Source organism: Heterodontus francisci, unplaced genomic scaffold (genome assembly GCF_036365525.1).
Source record: "Heterodontus francisci isolate sHetFra1 unplaced genomic scaffold, sHetFra1.hap1 HAP1_SCAFFOLD_278, whole genome shotgun sequence".
Classification (NCBI taxonomy): Eukaryota; Metazoa; Chordata; class Chondrichthyes; order Heterodontiformes; family Heterodontidae; genus Heterodontus; species Heterodontus francisci.
Genome location: NW_027141343.1, coordinates 1,737,231 through 1,755,280, shown reverse-complemented (window position 1 = coordinate 1,755,280; position 18,050 = coordinate 1,737,231). Strand labels below are relative to the sequence as shown.

The 18,050-nt window shown below is 44.1% G+C and overlaps 1 non-coding gene across 1 annotated transcript; it reads left to right on the top strand.

The window, feature by feature from the left end:
• The first annotated feature begins 513 nt into the window (after positions 1-513).
• On the top strand, positions 514-585 carry trnam-cau (transfer RNA methionine (anticodon CAU)). The gene has a single exon. It is a non-coding gene; the product is annotated as a tRNA-Met (tRNA).
• Positions 586-18,050: the final 17,465 nt, after the last annotated feature.

Below are 18,050 nucleotides of genomic sequence, written 5' to 3'. Positions count from 1 at the left end.
CGGCAGGCAGATTGGTGAGGATGAGGTCAAGTATGTTTTTCCCTCTTGTTAGTTCCCTCACCACCTACTGCAGACCCAATCGAACAGCTATGTCCATTAGGACTCGACCAGCATGGTCAGTAGTGGTGCTACCGAGCCACCCATGGTGATAGACATTGAAATCCCCCAGCCAGACTACATTCTGTGCCCTTGCCACCCTCCGTGCTCCCTCCAAGTGGTGTTCATCAGTCTCTCGCTGTCTCTTGCTGGTTTGCTCAGTACCTTTCTCTGTCTGTTCATTTCTGAGTCCTGATAATCTCTTCCTGGTTTTCTGTGTGTCTTTCTCTGCCTGCCTCATTGTCGGTGCTGTTACTCCGTGTCCTTGTGTCATTGTGCAGTGAGGGTGAGTCCGTCAGCACGTGTGTTGCTGAGGCCAGAATTCTTGAGCATTCAGACGACAATCCTATTTTTATAAAAACATTGGGGAAATGAACATATTTCACTAACAGACAGCTAAAATTTAAGCCAGCAGTTAGCAGAGTGGCGCAGCGGAAGCGTGCTGGGCCCATAACCCAGAGGTCGATGGATCGAAACCATTCTCTGCTATTTATGTTCGATAGTAACACAAACAGTTCACTTTCAAAACATCAAGTGCTTCCCTATAATTACAAGATGCGCTCGATTGCGATCAGCTGGTTTGCTCAGTACCTTTCTCTGTCTGTTCATTTCTGAGTACTGATAATCTCTTCTTGGTTTTCTGTGTGTCTTTCTCTGCCTGCCTCATTGTCGGTGCTGTGACTCCGTGTCCTTGTGTTATTGCGCAGTGAGGGTGAGTCCGTCAGCACGTGTGTTGCTGAGTCCGGGATTCTTGAGAAATCCGACTACAATCCTATTTTTATAAAATCATTGGGCAAATAACACAAACAGTTCACTTTCAAAACATCAAGTATTTACCCATAATAACAAGATGCTTCCAAAGGCACTCGATTGCAATCAGCTTCTTCCTTCTAGTGAACACATCAATCAGCAACAAATCACTTTTGCTCACACGAACACAAGCTGCAAACACGGACCAGCCGAGTCTCTCCCACTTTGTCAACCCCTTCCTGCAGAGCCTCCTCTCCACCACCAGATGGTGATGTTGGCCACAATAAAACCAGGACAAATGGTCACAGTGAGGAGACGGTCAGTAACAGAAAATAAAACAATAACAGGGAAAACCTTTACACAACAGAAAACATATTTACACACCACGAAATACCTTTAGACAACAGGGAGAATACAATCATACAAATGCCTTGTTTCTCCGTCTCAGTCTCGTTGTCTCTCTCTCTGTCCCTCTCTTTTGCTTCCTCACAGTCTATTGGTTTTCTGTGTGTTTTTCTCTCTGTCCCGTTGTCGATGGTGTTACTCGGCGTCCTTGTAACATTGTGTAGCCAGGCTGAGCCTCCCAACACCTGTGTTGCTGTAATAAAAACAGAAAATGCTGGAAATGCTCAGTAGGTCTGGCAGCATCTGTGCAGAGAGAAACAGTGAACAGTTCATGTCTGTTTCGTTAGCTCACATTAACTTTGTTCTGTCTCCACAGATGCTGCCAGACCTGCTGACTATTTCAAGCATTTTCTGCTTATATTTCAGATTTCCAGCATCTGCAGTATTTTGCTTTCGTACGTGTGTTGCTATGTCTGGGACTGTTTGAGTGCAATGCTATTGTTTTATAAACAGCATTGAAACAAACATTTATCTCGCTAACACACAGCACTAATACACAGCTGGATATAAACAGCAGCCTGCAGCAGAGGGCGCAGTGGAAGTTTATTAACACAAATAATTCACCAACACTATATTTACTGCTATCCCCAATCACACCACGCTTCATCTTAACACGTTTTACTCTTTATTTACATCAACTTCTTCCTTCCAGTAAACACTTCAATTTGGAACACAGCTTCCAAATCACCTTTATTCACAAACCCGAACACACATCAGCCCAGACTTTCCCCTTTCTGTCAACCCATTCCTGCATCACTGCCTCTCCACCAACAGTTGTCGCGAGAATCATACAATCATAGAATGGTTACAGCACAGAAGGAGGCCATTCGCCTTGTCGAACCAGTGCTGGCTCTCTGTTAGAGCAACTCACCTCATTTCACTCCCCAGTCAGTTCAATTTTGGAGGTGGGAAAACTGCTCGAAAGAATAATTTGGGACAAAATTAATAGTCCCATGGACAAATGTGGGTTTATTCATGAAAGCCAGCATGGATTTCTTAAGGGAAAATCATGTTTAACTGTCCTGCTGGAGTTTTTTGATGAGGTAACAGAGAGGGTTGATGAGGGCAATGCTGTTGATGTGGTGTACATGGACTTTCAAAAGGTCTGGCAGCATCTGAAAGGTCACTGACCTGAAACGTTAACTTTGCTTCTCTCTGCACAGATGTTGCCTGACCTGCTGAGTATTTCCAGCATTTCTTGTTTTCATTATGGCACAGAGTTCCCTTTTCAAACTTACAGAATTAACCACAATAATGTACTCTGAGATTCAAGTTAATTATCAGCCCAATATTTACACACATTATGAGTTTATAAGTTTCAGTATGAATTCCCATTAGTGCATCCTGACATATACATTAGATATAACATAACATAAGAACAGAAGAAATAGGAGCAGGAGTAGGCCATTCGGCCCCTCAAGTCTGCCTCGCCATTCAGTAAGATCATGGCTGATCTGCCCCAGACCTCAACTCCTCTTTCATGCCAGCTCTTCATAGCCCTCAACTCTCCAATATTTCAAAAATCTATTTACATCCTCTTTAAATACTTTCAGTGATTTAGCCTTCAATACTGTCTGGGGTAGAGAATTCCAGACATTCCTTACCCTCTGAGAGAAGAAATTCCTTTGCATCTCAGTTTTAAATGAGTGTCCCCTTATTCTGTAACTATGTCGCCTAGTTTGAGATTCCCCCACGAGTGGAAACATTTTCTCAGCATCTTCCCTGTTAATAAAAACAAGAAATGCTGGAAATACTCAGCAGGTCTGGCAGCATCTGTGAAGAGAGAAGCAGAGTTAATGTTTCAGGTCAGAGACCCTTCTTCACCCTGTTAAGCCCCCTCAGAATCTTGTACGTTTCAAAAAGATCACCCCTCATTCTTCTAAACACGAATAAATAACCTGTTTAGCCATTCTTCATAAGTCAACCCCTTCATCTCAGGAATCAGCTGAGTGAATCGCTTTTGAACTCCTCCAATGCCAGTACATCCTTTCTTAAGTCTAAATCTCAAGTGTGATATCAGATTGAGAGAATCTGAAAGATAGTATAACCTGAGATACAAACTGAGATTTCAGTTTAAAACTCCCCCAGATTGTGAAACTAAAAGATACAATAGCAATTCAATTTGTATAGACTGTGCGTTGGATCACATTCCAGCCCTCATACAGTATCAGACTGGAAGATACTGTAGCAATTCCATTAGTGCAGACTCAGCCCTACATTACAGAGCAGGGAACATATTTAAACAACCGGGAACACTTTTACACAAGATGGATCATATTTACACAACTGAGAAGATCTTTACCCAACAGGGAACCATTTTACACAATAACAGAGAACATCTTCACACAACAGCGAATATAGTTACACAACAGAGAACATATTACACAGCAGGAAATATCTTTAAAAGAACACAGGGAACATCTTTACACAACAGAGAACACAATTACATAAATCATCCGTCTTTCGCTGTCTCTTGCTGGTTTGCTCAGTACCTTTCTCTGTCTGTTCCTTTCTGGGTCCTGATAATCTCTTCCTGGTTTTCTGTGTGTCTTTCTCTGTCTGTTCCCTTCTGGGTCCTGATAATATCTTCCTGGTTTTCTGTGTGTCTTTCTCTGCCTGCCTCATTGTCAGTGCTGTTACTCAGTGTCCTTGTGACATTGTGCAGTGAGGGTGAGTCCGTCAGCACGTGTGTTGCTGAGTCCGGGATTCTTGAGAAATCCGACGACAATCCTATTTTGATAAAAACATTGGGGAAATGAACATATTTCACTAACAGGCAGCTAAAATTTAAATCAACAGTTAGCAGAGTGGCGCAGCGGACGCGTGCTGGGCCCATAACCCAGAGGTCGATGGATCGAAACCATTCTCTGCTATTTATGTTTGGTAATAATACAAACAGTTCACTTTCAAAACATCAAGTGTTTCCCAATAATTGCAAGATGCTCTCGATTGTGATCAGCTTTTTCCTTCTCGTGAACACATCAATGAGTAACAAATCACTTGTGCTCACACGAACACAAGCTGCAAACACGGACCAGCCGAGTCTCTCCCACTTTGTCAACCCCTTCCTGCAGAGCCTCCTCTCCACCACCAGATGGTGATGTTGGCCACAATAAAACCAGGACAAATGGTCACAGTGAGGAGACGGTCAGTAACAGAAAATAAAACAATAACAGGGAAAACCTTTACACAACAGAAAACATATTTACACACCACGAAATACCTTTAGACAACAGGGAGAATACAATCATACAAATGCCTTGTTTCTCCGTCTCAGTCTCGTTGTCTCTCTCTCTGTCCCTCTCTTTTGCTTCCTCACAGTCTATTGGTTTTCTGTGTGTTTTTCTCTCTGTCCCGTTGTCGATGGTGTTACTCAGCGTCCTTGTAACATTGTGTAGCCAGGCTGAGCCTCCCAACACCTGTGTTGCTGTAATAAAAACAGAAAATGCTGGAAATGCTCAGTAGGTCTGGCAGCATCTGTGCAGAGAGAAACAGTGAACAGTTCATGTCTGTTTCGTTAGCTCACATTAACTTTGTTCTCTCTCCACAGATGCTGCCAGACCTGCTGACTATTTCAAGCATTTTCTGCTTATATTTCAGATTTCCAGCATCTGCAGTATTTTGCTTTCGTACGTGTGTTGCTATGTCTGGGACTGTTTGAGTGCAATGCTATTGCTTTATAAACAGCATTGAAACAAACATTTATCTCGCTAACACACAGCACTAATACACAGCTGGATATAAACAGCAGCCTGCAGCAGAGGGCGCAGTGGAAGTTTATTAACACAAATAATTCACCAACACTATATTTACTGCTATCCCCAATCACACCACGCTTCATCTTAACACGTTTTACTCTTTATTTACATCAACTTCTTCCTTCCAGTAAACACTTCAATTTGGAACACAGCTTCCAAATCACCTTTATTCACAAACCCGAACACACATCAGCCCAGACTTTCCCCTTTCTGTCAACCCATTCCTGCATCACTGCCTCTCCACCAACAGTTGTCGCGAGAATCATACAATCATAGAATGGTTACAGCACAGAAGGAGGCCATTCGCCTTGTCGAACCCGTGCTGGCTCTCTGTTAGAGCAACTCACCTCATTTCACTCCCCAGTCAGTTCAATTTTGGAGGTGGGAAAACTGCTCGAAAGAATAATTTGGGACAAAATTAATAGTCCCATGGACAAATGTGGGTTTATTCATGAAAGCCAGCATGGATTTCTTAAGGGAAAATCATGTTTAACTGTCCTGCTGGAGTTTTTTGATGAGGTAACAGAGAGGGTTGATGAGGGCAATGCTGTTGATGTGGTGTACATGGACTTTCAAAAGGTCTGGCAGCATCTGAAAGGTCACTGACCTGAAACGTTAACTTTGCTTCTCTCTGCACAGATGTTGCCTGACCTGCTGAGTATTTCCAGCATTTCTTGTTTTCATTATGGCACAGAGTTCCCTTTTCAAACTTACAGAATTAACCACAATAATGTACTCTGAGATTCAAGTTAATTATCAGCCCAATATTTACACACATTATGAGTTTATAAGTTTCAGTATGAATTCCCATTAGTGCATCCTGACATATACATTAGATATAACATAACATAAGAACAGAAGAAATAGGAGCAGGAGTAGGCCATTCGGCCCCTCAAGCCTGCCTCGCCATTCAGTAAGATCATGGCTGATCTGCCCCAGACCTCAACTCCTCTTTCATGCCAGCTCTTCATAGCCCTCAACTCTCCAATATTTCAAAAATCTATTTACATCCTCTTTAAATACTTTCAGTGATTTAGCCTTCAATACTGTCTGGGGTAGAGAATTCCAGACATTCCTTACCCTCTGAGAGAAGAAATTCCTTTGCATCTCAGTTTTAAATGAGTGTCCCCTTATTCTGTAACTATGTCGCCTAGTTTGAGATTCCCCCACGAGTGGAAACATTTTCTCAGCATCTTCCCTGTTAATAAAAACAAGAAATGCTGGAAATACTCAGCAGGTCTGGCAGCATCTGTGAAGAGAGAAGCAGAGTTAATGTTTCAGGTCAGAGACCCTTCTTCACCCTGTTAAGCCCCCTCAGAATCTTGTACGTTTCAAAAAGATCACCCCTCATTCTTCTAAACACGAATAAATAACCTGTTTAGCCATTCTTCATAAGTCAACCCCTTCATCTCAGGAATCAGCTGAGTGAATCGCTTTTGAACTCCTCCAATGCCAGTACATCCTTTCTTAAGTCTAAATCTCAAGTGTGATATCAGATTGAGAGAATCTGAAAGATAGTATAACCTGAGATACAAACTGAGATTTCAGTTTAAAACTCCCCCAGATTGTGAAACTAAAAGATACAATAGCAATTCAATTTGTATAGACTGTGCGTTGGATCACATTCCAGCCCTCATACAGTATCAGACTGGAAGATACTGTAGCAATTCCATTAGTGCAGACTCAGCTCTACATTACAGAGCAGGGAACATATTTAAACAACCGGGAACACTTTTACACAAGATGGATCATATTTACACAACTGAGAAGATCTTTACCCAACAGGGAACCATTTTACACAATAACAGAGAACATCTTCACACAACAGCGAATATAGTTACACAACAGAGAACATATTACACAGCAGGAAATATCTTTAAAAGAACACAGGGAACATCTTTACACAACAGAGAACACAATTACATAAATCATCCGTCTTTCGCTGTCTCTTGCTGGTTTGCTCAGTACCTTTCTCTGTCTGTTCCTTTCTGGGTCCTGATAATCTCTTCCTGGTTTTCTGTGTGTCTTTCTCTGTCTGTTCCCTTCTGGGTCCTGATAATATCTTCCTGGTTTTCTGTGTGTCTTTCTCTGCCTGCCTCATTGTCAGTGCTGTTACTCAGTGTCCTTGTGACATTGTGCAGTGAGGGTGAGTCCGTCAGCACGTGTGTTGCTGAGTCCGGGATTCTTGAGAAATCCGACGACAATCCTATTTTGATAAAAACATTGGGGAAATGAACATATTTCACTAACAGGCAGCTAAAATTTAAACCAACAGTTAGCAGAGCGGCGCAGCGGAAGCGTGCTGCGCCCATAACACAGAGGTCGATGGATCGAAACCATTCTCTGCTATTTATGTTTGGTAATAATACAAACAGTTCATTTTCAAAACATCAAGTGTTTCCCAATAATTGCAAGATGCTCTCGATTGTGATCAGCTTTTTCCTTCTCGTGAACACATCAATGAGTAACAAATCACTTGTGCTCACACGAACACAAGCTGCAAACACGGACCAGCCGAGTCTCTCCCACTTTGTCAACCCCTTCCTGCAGAGCCTCCTCTCCACCACCAGATGGTGATGTTGGCCACAATAAAAGCAGGACAAATGGTCACAGTGAGGAGATGGTCAGGAACAGAAAATAAAACAATAACAGGGAAAACCTTTACACAACAACAGGGTACATCTTTACACAACAGAAAACATATTTGCAAAACAGGAAATACCGTAACACAACAGGGAGAACACAATCATACAAACGCCTTGTTTCTCCATCTCAGTTTCGTTGTCTCTCTCTCTCCTTTCCTCACTTTTGCTTCCTCACAGTCTATTAGTTTTCTGTGTGTTTTACTCTCTGTCCCGTTGTCGATGGTGTTACTCAGCGTCCTTGTAACATTACGTAGCCAGGCTGAGCCTCCCATCACCTGTGTTATAGAACATAGAACATAGAACAGTACAGCACAGTACAGTACCTTCGGCCCACGATGTTGTGCCGAACCTTTCACCTACTCTCAGATCAAAACTGCCTACGTACCCTTCATTCTACTATCATCCATGTACCTATCCAAGAGACGCTTAAATGTCCCTAATGTATCTGCTTCTACTACCACCGCTGGCAGTGCATTCCACGCACCCACCACTCTCTGTGCAAAGAACCTACCTCAGACATCTCCCCGAAACCTTCCTCTATCACCTTAAAATTATACCCCCTGGTGATAGCCCTTTCCACCCTGGGAAAAATGTCTCTGGCTATCCACTCTATCTATGCCTCTCATCATCTTGTAACCCTCTATCAAGTCACCTCTCATCCTTCTTCGTTCCAATGGGAAAAGCCCCAGCTCCCTCAATCTTTCTTCGTAGGACATGCCCTCCAGTCCAGGCAGCATCCTGATAAATCTCCTCTGCACCCTCTCTAAAGCTTCCACATCCTTCCTATAATGAGGCGACCAGAACTGAACACAATATTCCAAGTCAGGTCTAACCAAGGCTTTATAGTGCTGCAGCAGAACCTCGCGGCTCTTAAACTCAATCCCCCTGTTAATGAAAGCCAACACACCATACGCCTTCTTAACAACCCTATCAATTTGGGTGGCAGCTTTGAGCGATCTATGGACATGGGCCCCAAGATCCCTCTGTTCCTCCACACTACCAAGAATCCTGTCTTTTAGCCTGTATTCTGCATTCAAATTCGACCTTCCGAAATGAATCACTTCACACTTTTCTACGTTGAACTCCATCTGCCACTTCTCAGCCCAGCTCTGCATCCTGTCAATGTCCCGTTGCAACCTACAACAGCCTTCCACACTATCCACAACTCCAGCAACCTTCGTGTCATCGGCAAACTTGCTAACCCAGACTTCCACTTCCTCATCCAAGTCATTTATAAAAATCACAAAGAGCAGAGGTCCCAGAACAGATCCCTGCGGAACACCACTGGTCACCGAGCTCCAGGCTGAATACTTTCCATCTACTACCACCCTCTGTCTTCTATGGGCCAGCCAATTCTGTATCCAGACAGCCAACTTTCCCTGTATCCCATGCCTCCTTACTTTCTGAATGAGCCTACCATGGGGAACCTTATCAAACGCCTTACTGAAATCCATATACACCACATCCACTGCTCTTCCTTCATCAATGTGTTTTGTCACATCTTCAAAGAATTCAGTAAGGCTTGTGAGGCATGACCTGCCCCTCACAAAGCCATGCTGACTGTCTCTAATCAAACTATGCTTTTCCAACTAATCATAAATCCTGTCTCTCAGAATCCTCTCCAATAATTTGCCCACTACCGACATAAGACTGACTGGTCTATAATTCCCAGGGTTATCCCTATTCCCTTTCTTGAACAAGGGAATAACATTTGCCCCCCTCCAATCATCTGGTACTACTCCAGTGGACAGTGAGGACGCAAAGATCATCGCCAAAGGCGCGGCAATCTCTTCCCTTGCTTCCTTTAATATCCTTGGGTATATCCCGTCTGGCCCCAGGGACTTATCTGTCCTCATGTCTTTCAAAATTTCCAGCACATCCTCCCTCTTAACATCAACCTGTTCGAGCATATCAGCCTGTTTCACGCTGTCCTCACAAACGACCAGGTCCCTCTCACTAGTGAATACTGAAGCAAAGTATTCATTTAGGACCTCCCCTACCTCCTCCGACTCCAGGCACAAGTTCCCTCCACTATCCCTGATCGGCCCTACCCTCACTCTGGCCATCCTCTTGTTCCTCACATAAGTGTAGAACGCATTGGGATTTTCCTTAATCCTACCCGCCAAGACTTTTTCATGTCCCCTTCTAGCTCTCCTAAGTCCATTCTTCAGTTCCTTCCTGGCTACCTTGTAACCCTCTAGAGCCCTGTCTGATCCTTGCTTCCTCAACCTTAAGTAAGCTTCCTTCTTCCTCTTGACTAGCTGTTCCACATTTCTTGTCATCCAAGGTTCCTTCACCCTACCATCCCTTCCTTGCCTCATCAGGACAAACCTATCCAGCAGTCGCAGCAAGTGCTCCCTAAACAACCTCCACATTTCTGTCATGCATTTCCCTGAGAACATCTGTTCCCAATTTATGCACCCCAGTTCCTGCCTAATAGCATTGTAATTCCCCCTCCCCCAATTAAATGTTTTCCCATCCCGTCTGCTCCTGTCCCTCTCCATGACTATAGTAAAGGTCCGGGAGTTGTGATCACTATCACCGAAATGCTCTCCCACCGAGAGATCTGCCACCTGGCCTGGTTCGTTGCCAAGCACCAAATCCAACATAGCCTCCCCTCTAGTCGGCTTATCTACATATTGAGTCAGGAAACCTTCCTGGACACACCTGACAAAGACTGCTGCATCCAAACTATTTGCACGAAGGAGGTTCCAATCAATATTAGGGAAGTTGAAGTCACCCATGACAACAACCCTGTTACTTCTGCACCTTTCCAAAATCTGCCTCCCAATCTGTTCCTCCGTGTCTCTGTTGCTATTGGGGGGTCTATAGAAAACTCCCAATAAAGTGACTGCTCCTTTCCTGTTTCTGACTTCCACCCATAATGACTCAGTAGACAAACCCTCCTCGATGACCTCCCTTTCTGCAGCTGTGATACTATCCCTGATTTACAATGTCACTCCCCCACCTCTTTTACCTCCCTCCCTATTCCTTTTGAAACATCTAAACCCCGGAACATCCAACATCCATTCCTGCCCCTGTGATATCCAAGTGTCCGTAATGGTCACAACATCGTAGCTCGAAGTACTGATCCATGCTCTAAGTTCATCACCCTTATTCCTGACACTTCTTGCATTAAAATAGATACACTTCAACCCATCATTCTGGCTGAAACTTTGCCCTGTCAACTGTCTAACCTTCCTCACAGACTCTCTGCACTCATTATCTCCCTGAGCAACAGCTACCCCATCCACTTATCCATAGCTCCGGTTCCCATCCCCCTGCCAAACTAGTTTAAACCCTCCTGAAGAGCTCTAGCAAACCTCCCGCCCAGGATATTGGTGCCCCTCCAGTTCAGATGCAACCCATCCTTCTTGTCCAGGTCCCACCTTCCCCAGAAGGTATCCCAATGATCCACATAACTGAAGCCCTCCCTCCTACACCAGCTCTGTAGCCACGTGTTCAGCTGCACTCGCTCTCTGTTTCTAGCCTCACTAGCACGTGGCACCGGTATCAATCCTGAGATTACTACTCTGCTCGTCCTGCCTTTTAGCTTCCAACCTAACTCCTATATTCGCTTTTCAGGTCCTCATCCCTTTACCTAGCTATGTCATTGGTTCCGATATGTACCACGACTTCTGTCTGCTCCCCCTTAAGAATCCTGTAGACTCGATCCGAGATATCCCTAACCCTGGCATCCGGGAGGCAACATACCATCCGGGAGTCTCGTTCGCGACCACAGAATCTCCTGTCTGTTCCTCTAACCATTGAATCTCCTATCACTATCGCTCTCCTATTCTCCACCCTTCCCTTCTGAGCCGCAGAGCCAGGCTCAGTGCCAGAGACCTGGCCACTGTGGCTTTCCCCTGCTGGTCCCCCTCCCCGCCAACCACAGGGGATCCCTGCACTGTGCGCCTATTCCCTTTCCCTCCCCTGACGGTCACGCAGCTACCTTTATCCTGTGACTTCGGTGTCAGTACTTCCCTATAACTGCTCTCTATCATCCCCTCTGCCTCCCGCATGATCCGAAGTTCATCCAGCTCCAGTTCCCTAACGCGGTCTGTGAGGAGCTGGAGTTGGGTGCACTTCTCAAAGGTGAAGTCAGCAGGGACACAAGTGGTGACCCTTACCTCCCACATCCTGCAAGAGGAGCATGCAACTGCCCTAGCTTCCATCCCCTCTGCTCCAAATTGACAACAGAGAATAAAAAAATATAAAGGAAAACCTTACCTTACCAAACCCTCCACACAAGAGTCCTTTTTTTTGGTTGGAGGAGGAGGATGGGTGGGAGACACTACACGTGTAGTGTTTCGGGTTTAGCCACTGCCCGAATATATAAGTTCACTTACCCAGCAGTCCCCGTGTCCGCGTCCGCCGAATCGCCAGGTAAGTACTTTATAGTGAAACGTACCTTCCCGGCTGCCCCCTGGCTCGCACTATCACCGCTGCTGCTGATCAAAGGTGTTGCTGTAATAAAAACAGAAAATGCTGGAAATGCTCAGTAGGTCTGGCAGCATCTGTGCAGAGAGAAACAGTTAACAGTTCAGGTCTGTTTCCTTAGCTCACATTAACTTTGTTTCTTTCTCCACAGATGCTGCCAGACCTGCTGACTATTTCAAGCATTTTCTGTTTATGTTTCAGATTTCCAGCATCTGCAGTATTTTGCTTTTGTACGTGTGTTGCTATGTCTGGGACTGTTTGAGTGCAATGCTATTGCTTTATAAACAGCGTTGAAACAAACATTTATCTAGTTAACACACAGCACTAATACACAGCTGGATATAAACAGCAGCCTGCAGCAGAGGGCGCAGTGGAAGTTTATTAACACAAGTAATTCACCAACACTATATTTACTGCTATCCACAATCACACCACGCTTCATCTTAACACGTTTTACTCTCTATTTACATCAACTTCTTCCTTCCAGTAAACACTTCAATTTGGAACACAGCTTCCAAATCACCTTTATTCACAAACCCGAACACAAGCTGCAAATGCTGCAAACACACACCAGCCCAGACTTTCCCCTTTCTGTCAACCCATTCCTGCATCACTGCCTCTCCACCAACAGTTGTCGCTGGAATCATACAATCAAAGAATGGCTAAAGCACAGAAGGAGGTCATTCGGTCTGACGAGCCCATGCTGGCTCTCTGCTAAAGCAACTCACCTCATCTCACTCCCCAGTCATTTCAATTTCGGTCGTGGGAAAACTTCTCGAAAGAATAATTCGGGACAAAATTAATAGTCCCGTGGGCAAATGTGGGTTAATTCAGGAAAGACAGCATGGATTTCTTAAGGGAAAGTCATGTTTAACTGTCCTGCTGGAGTTTTTTGATGAGGTAACAGAGAGGGATGATGAGGGCAATGCTGTTGATGTGGTGTACATGGACTTTCAAAAGGTATGACAGCATCTGAAAGGTCACTGACCTGAAACGTTAACTCTGCTTCTCTCTCCACAGATGCTGCCAGACCTGCTGAGTATTTCCAGCACTTTTTGTTTACATTTCAGATTTCTAGCATCTGCAGTATTTTGCTTTTATTGACTTTCAAAAGGAGTTTGATACAGTGCAACACAACAGACTTGTGAACAAAGTTATAACTCATGGAATAAAAGGGACAGTAGTAACATGGATATGGAATTGGCTGAGTGACAGGAAACAAAGAGTAGTGATCAATGGATGTTCTTCGGGCTAGAGGAAGGTTTGCAGTGGAGTTCCCCAGGAGTCAGTGTTGGGACCCTTGCCTTTCCTGATATATATTAATGACCTAGACCTTGGTGGACAGGGCAGAATTTCAAAGTTTATGGATGATACGAAAATTGGAAGCATTGTGAACTGTAAGGATGATAGTGTAGAACTTCAAAAGGACATAGACAAGTTGGTGGAATGGGAGGACAGTTGACAGGTGAAGTTCAATGCAGAGAAATGTGAATTGATTCATTTTGGTAAGAAGAACATGGAGTGACAATATAGAATAAAGGGTACAATTCTAAAGGGGGTGCAGGAGCAGTGGGAACTGGGGTTATATGTCATTGGTTGAGAGAGTGGTTAATAAAGCATACAGTATCCTCGGCTTTAGTGATAGAGGCATAGAGTACAAGAACAAGGAGGTCATGTTGAACTTGTATAAGACACTAGCCTCAGCTGAAGTACTGAGTCCAGTTCTGGGTGCCACACTTTAGGAAAGATGTGAAGGCATTGGAGAGATTATGGAAAAGATTCATGAGAATGGTTCAAGGGATGAGGAATTTCAGTTATGAAGATAGATTGGAGAAGTTAGGACTGTTTTCCTTGGAGAAAAGAAGGCTAAGAGGAGATTTCATAGTGGTATTCAAAATGATGAGGGGTGTGGACAGAGTGGATAGGGAGAAACTGTTCCCACTTGTGAAAGGATCGAGAACGAGAGGGTACAGATTTAAAGTAAGTGGTAAAAGAAGCAAAAGCGACATGAGGAAAAACTTTTTCACACAGCGAGTGGTTAAAGTATGAACTGCCTGAGAATGTGATGGAGGCAGGTTCAATTGAAGCATTCAAAGGGGAATTAGACTGTTATCTGAAAAGGAAGAATGTGCAGGATTATGGGAGAAGACGGGGAAGTGACATCAGGTGAATTGCTCATTTGGAGAGTCAGTGCAGACACGATGGGCCAAATGGCCTCCTTCTGTGCAGTAACAATTCTGTGATTCCAATATTCAAGTCATTTATATATATGGTGGTCCTGACACTGACCCTTGTGGACATCACTGTTCACATCTTCCATTCTGAAAAACAACCAAATACCACAACTCGCTTTTCTTGATATTTCATCCATTTTTTAACCCAAGCTGATACAGACCCTCCTATTCCTGGAACCTCTGTTTTGTTACCCAGCCTTTTCTGTGGTAGTCTGTCAAACGCTTTCTTAAAATCCATATAGACAACATCCATTGCTTTCCCTTCATCAACCTTTTCTGTTACTTCATCAAAAAATCAGTTATATTAGTGAAGGATTGGCGAGGTGCTGAACCTCTCAGTTTTCGGTCTACCCAAACCAACTTCAAGGCCTGAATAATGAACCGATTGCCTCATTAGTTCTGTGAATAATACAATGATTTAATAGACAAAGTTTTGAAACATTCCTGCCCATAAATCTTGATAACAGAGAGTGTGTGGATCTCCTGACTCAGAATGTTTAATGGATACAGTCCTCAGATCCGACAAGGAACCCCTGAACATCCACAGTAAAGACAGTGTGGATGAGGAAATGTAAGAGCCGGGAGCTGAAACTCAGGGACGGCCAAGCTCTCCTGTCATTGAGCTTGTGTGTCTGCTCTGCTCGCCGCACTTCCGGCTCTACTTTGTTTCCAATGAAAAGATGAAAAGGGCCGTTCGCTTTTCCTCTCACTGACAGCGTGTTTCACTCGGGTTAATATAACCCGGGACTTTTGCTGCTGAAATGAATTCTGCAAGGTCCCAGCAAACACACCGGCTCCCTCCTTTCTCCCCTCTTTCTGTCGGATTGTTTTACCAGGAGGGGCTCAATAATAACAAACCCCCTGCAGGGAATGACCACAAATTGAGCATCTAAATGGGGTAAGTGGGCAGCTTTCTGGGTTCTAGGTTCCCCCTACCCCGCCCCTCCCTCCCTCCAGTCCAAGCCCCTCTTCACTTTCTTTGGGACTTTGATGAGGGTGAAATGGGGAAAGTTCCCATTGATGTTTGAATGCTGAATTGCTGCAGAGATCTGCGCACGCGCGACGTAGCACCGCCCCCAGTGGGACGTCACAATGAGGAGTGGAGCGCATGCACAGTCTTTCCCCAACCCAGTCTGTGAAGCCATTCACTCAATCAGGGGAAGATGCTTTAAATTAGCTGCTAATGGAGACTTCCCGGGCCCGGGGGAAGGGAACAAACAGCATCTGCTTCCAGCAGCCACTGCTTTGGGAGCGTGTCCGCAGATGTGCTCAGAGATTAGCATTGAGTGGTTGGAAGTTGAGGGGGAGTCGGGGAGTGTTTGTAACAGACACTGTGGAGCAGGAGCTGCTCCCGGAACATGGAGTGAACCGGGGACACGGGGAAGGGAGAGTTCATTCTCGGACAGTGTCTGGACAGGCTCAGGGAGACACAATGGGAAGAAATCACTATTGAAAATCACTGACAATTTCACCACCCAAAGGAGAGGGAATTTTCCTGCTTTAGTTCCAGTCTCTCACTGTTTGTTGGATTGTGAACAGTGGGGGGAAAATAGCCGCAAAATAACAATGTGGACAGTTAGGCAAAGAACATTTATTGCAGACACCAGGTGAGAAGTGTGAAAGGCACATTTTAAATAGTGGCTGCTTGTTTTCCGTTGAAATAGAAATGTGACTGTGTAAAGGTCACTGCTCTATCGGACAGTCCCAGTCATTGAGCAGTGCAGGGCTTGTGTTGTTTCTGAATGTCACAAACTTGTTGTAAAACCACTGCAAACACCTGGTAAACAGAAGCTGAATACTGCAGTACTGCAGTGGAGTCAGACACTGACACTGTTTGTGTTCCTGGTTTTCATTTTGTGATTGTTCATAATGATTATTATTGGGACGATTACATTGATCGCTTTTGTATCTTCTACCTCACCAGTTCTTTCATTCCTGCAGGAAAATACATGAAGGAACCTGAATGGGTGTGGTGATTCTTGGACACAAGGAAAAGTGCAGTGATCTCGTTCCAACACACAGTCGGTACAGGATCACTCCCAAAGCACAGAGATACTGCCAGCTCATCAGTTCCACTGGAACAAACAAAAGAAGTAGTCAGACAGACACTGATCCCAAAGTCAAGAGACACATTTTCAAACCAACAGTCAAACAACAGCAGGAGAGACAGAAGTTGTTTCCATTTCACTCCAATTCAATACAGCTGACAGGTTGATACATCAATCACAGTGCAAAAACAAACTCACTATCAGATCTAAATAAACTCTGTCACCATGGTTACATTTTAAATATAAAACTTGAAACAGAACAGACAAAATTTACATGATTGAAAGGTACAGAATGAATGCAAAGAGGCTTCAAGGGGATTTGGACAGGTTAAATGAATGGGCAAGAACTTGGCAGATGGAATATAATATAAATAAGTGTGAAGTTCTCCACTTTGGTAGAATGAACAGAAAGACTATTTCTTAAATGGTGAGAGGCTGGGAAGTGTCGATGTCCAAAGGGACCTGGGTGTCCTTGTTCATGAGACACGAAAAGCTAGTATGCAGGTGCAGCAAGCAATTAGGAAGGAAAATGGTATGTTGGCTTCATTGAAAGCGTATTTGAGTACATGAGTAAAGATGTATGAAGTCTAGATGAGACCGCACCTGGAGTATTCTGTACAATTTTGGTTTCCTTATCTAAGGAAGGATAGACTTGTCACAGAGGGAGTGCAACAGAGATTCACCGGTCTCATCCCCTGGGATGGTGGGATTGTCTTATGATGAGAGACTGCAGAAACTGGGCCTAAATTCTCTAGAGTTTTGAAGAATGAGAGGTGATCTCATTGAAACAGACAAAGTTCTTACAGGGTGTGCAGGGTAGATATGGATAGGATGTTTCCTCTGTCTAGTGAGTCTAGAACAAGGGGACACGGTCTCAGAATAAGGGCAGGCCATTTGAGACTGAGATGAGCAGGAATTTCTTTACTCAGAGGGTGAGAAATCTGTGGAATTCTTTATCCCCGAGGGCTGTGGAAGATCAATCATTGAACATATTCAAGACGGAAATCGATAGATTGCTAAATACTAACAAGATCAAGGGATATGGAGATAGCAGGGAAAAATGGCGAAGAGGTAGATGATCAGTCACGATCTGTTTGAATGTTGGAGCAGGCTCGATGGGCTGAATAGCCTAATGCCCCTATTTCTTATGATCCTTTGAATCCCAATAATGTACATCAGACGTTAGACCATGTTATGCATTACATACCAGTTCAAAAATGCCACAGAGATTAAGACTGAAAGATACATTATCAATTCCATTACTACAAAATGAAGGACTTGGAGCTTGCAGACCAGCCCATGTATCAGATTGAAAGTTATATTTTCATTCACAATCTTTTTCACAGAGCTAAATATTAAATATCAATCCACAACTTGTACAGGACTACCAAATAAAACCTACAACTGTAAAATACAGTTAATCCATATTTTAAATTAAACACAAGGCAAACAAATATTGATACATTAAGAGAGCGGGCAACAGTGAGAGCAGAGTGGAGCATAAAGAGCCCAGGAGAGGGAGCAAGAGTTCACTCGGAGAGCAGGGAACAGCGAGAGCAGGCGTCAAAAAAGGCAAAGGAATACAGAATTAATGGGAGAACACTGAATGGTGTAGAGGAAGTGAGGGACGTTGGAGTGAATGTCCACAGATCCCTGAAGTAGCAGTACAGGTCA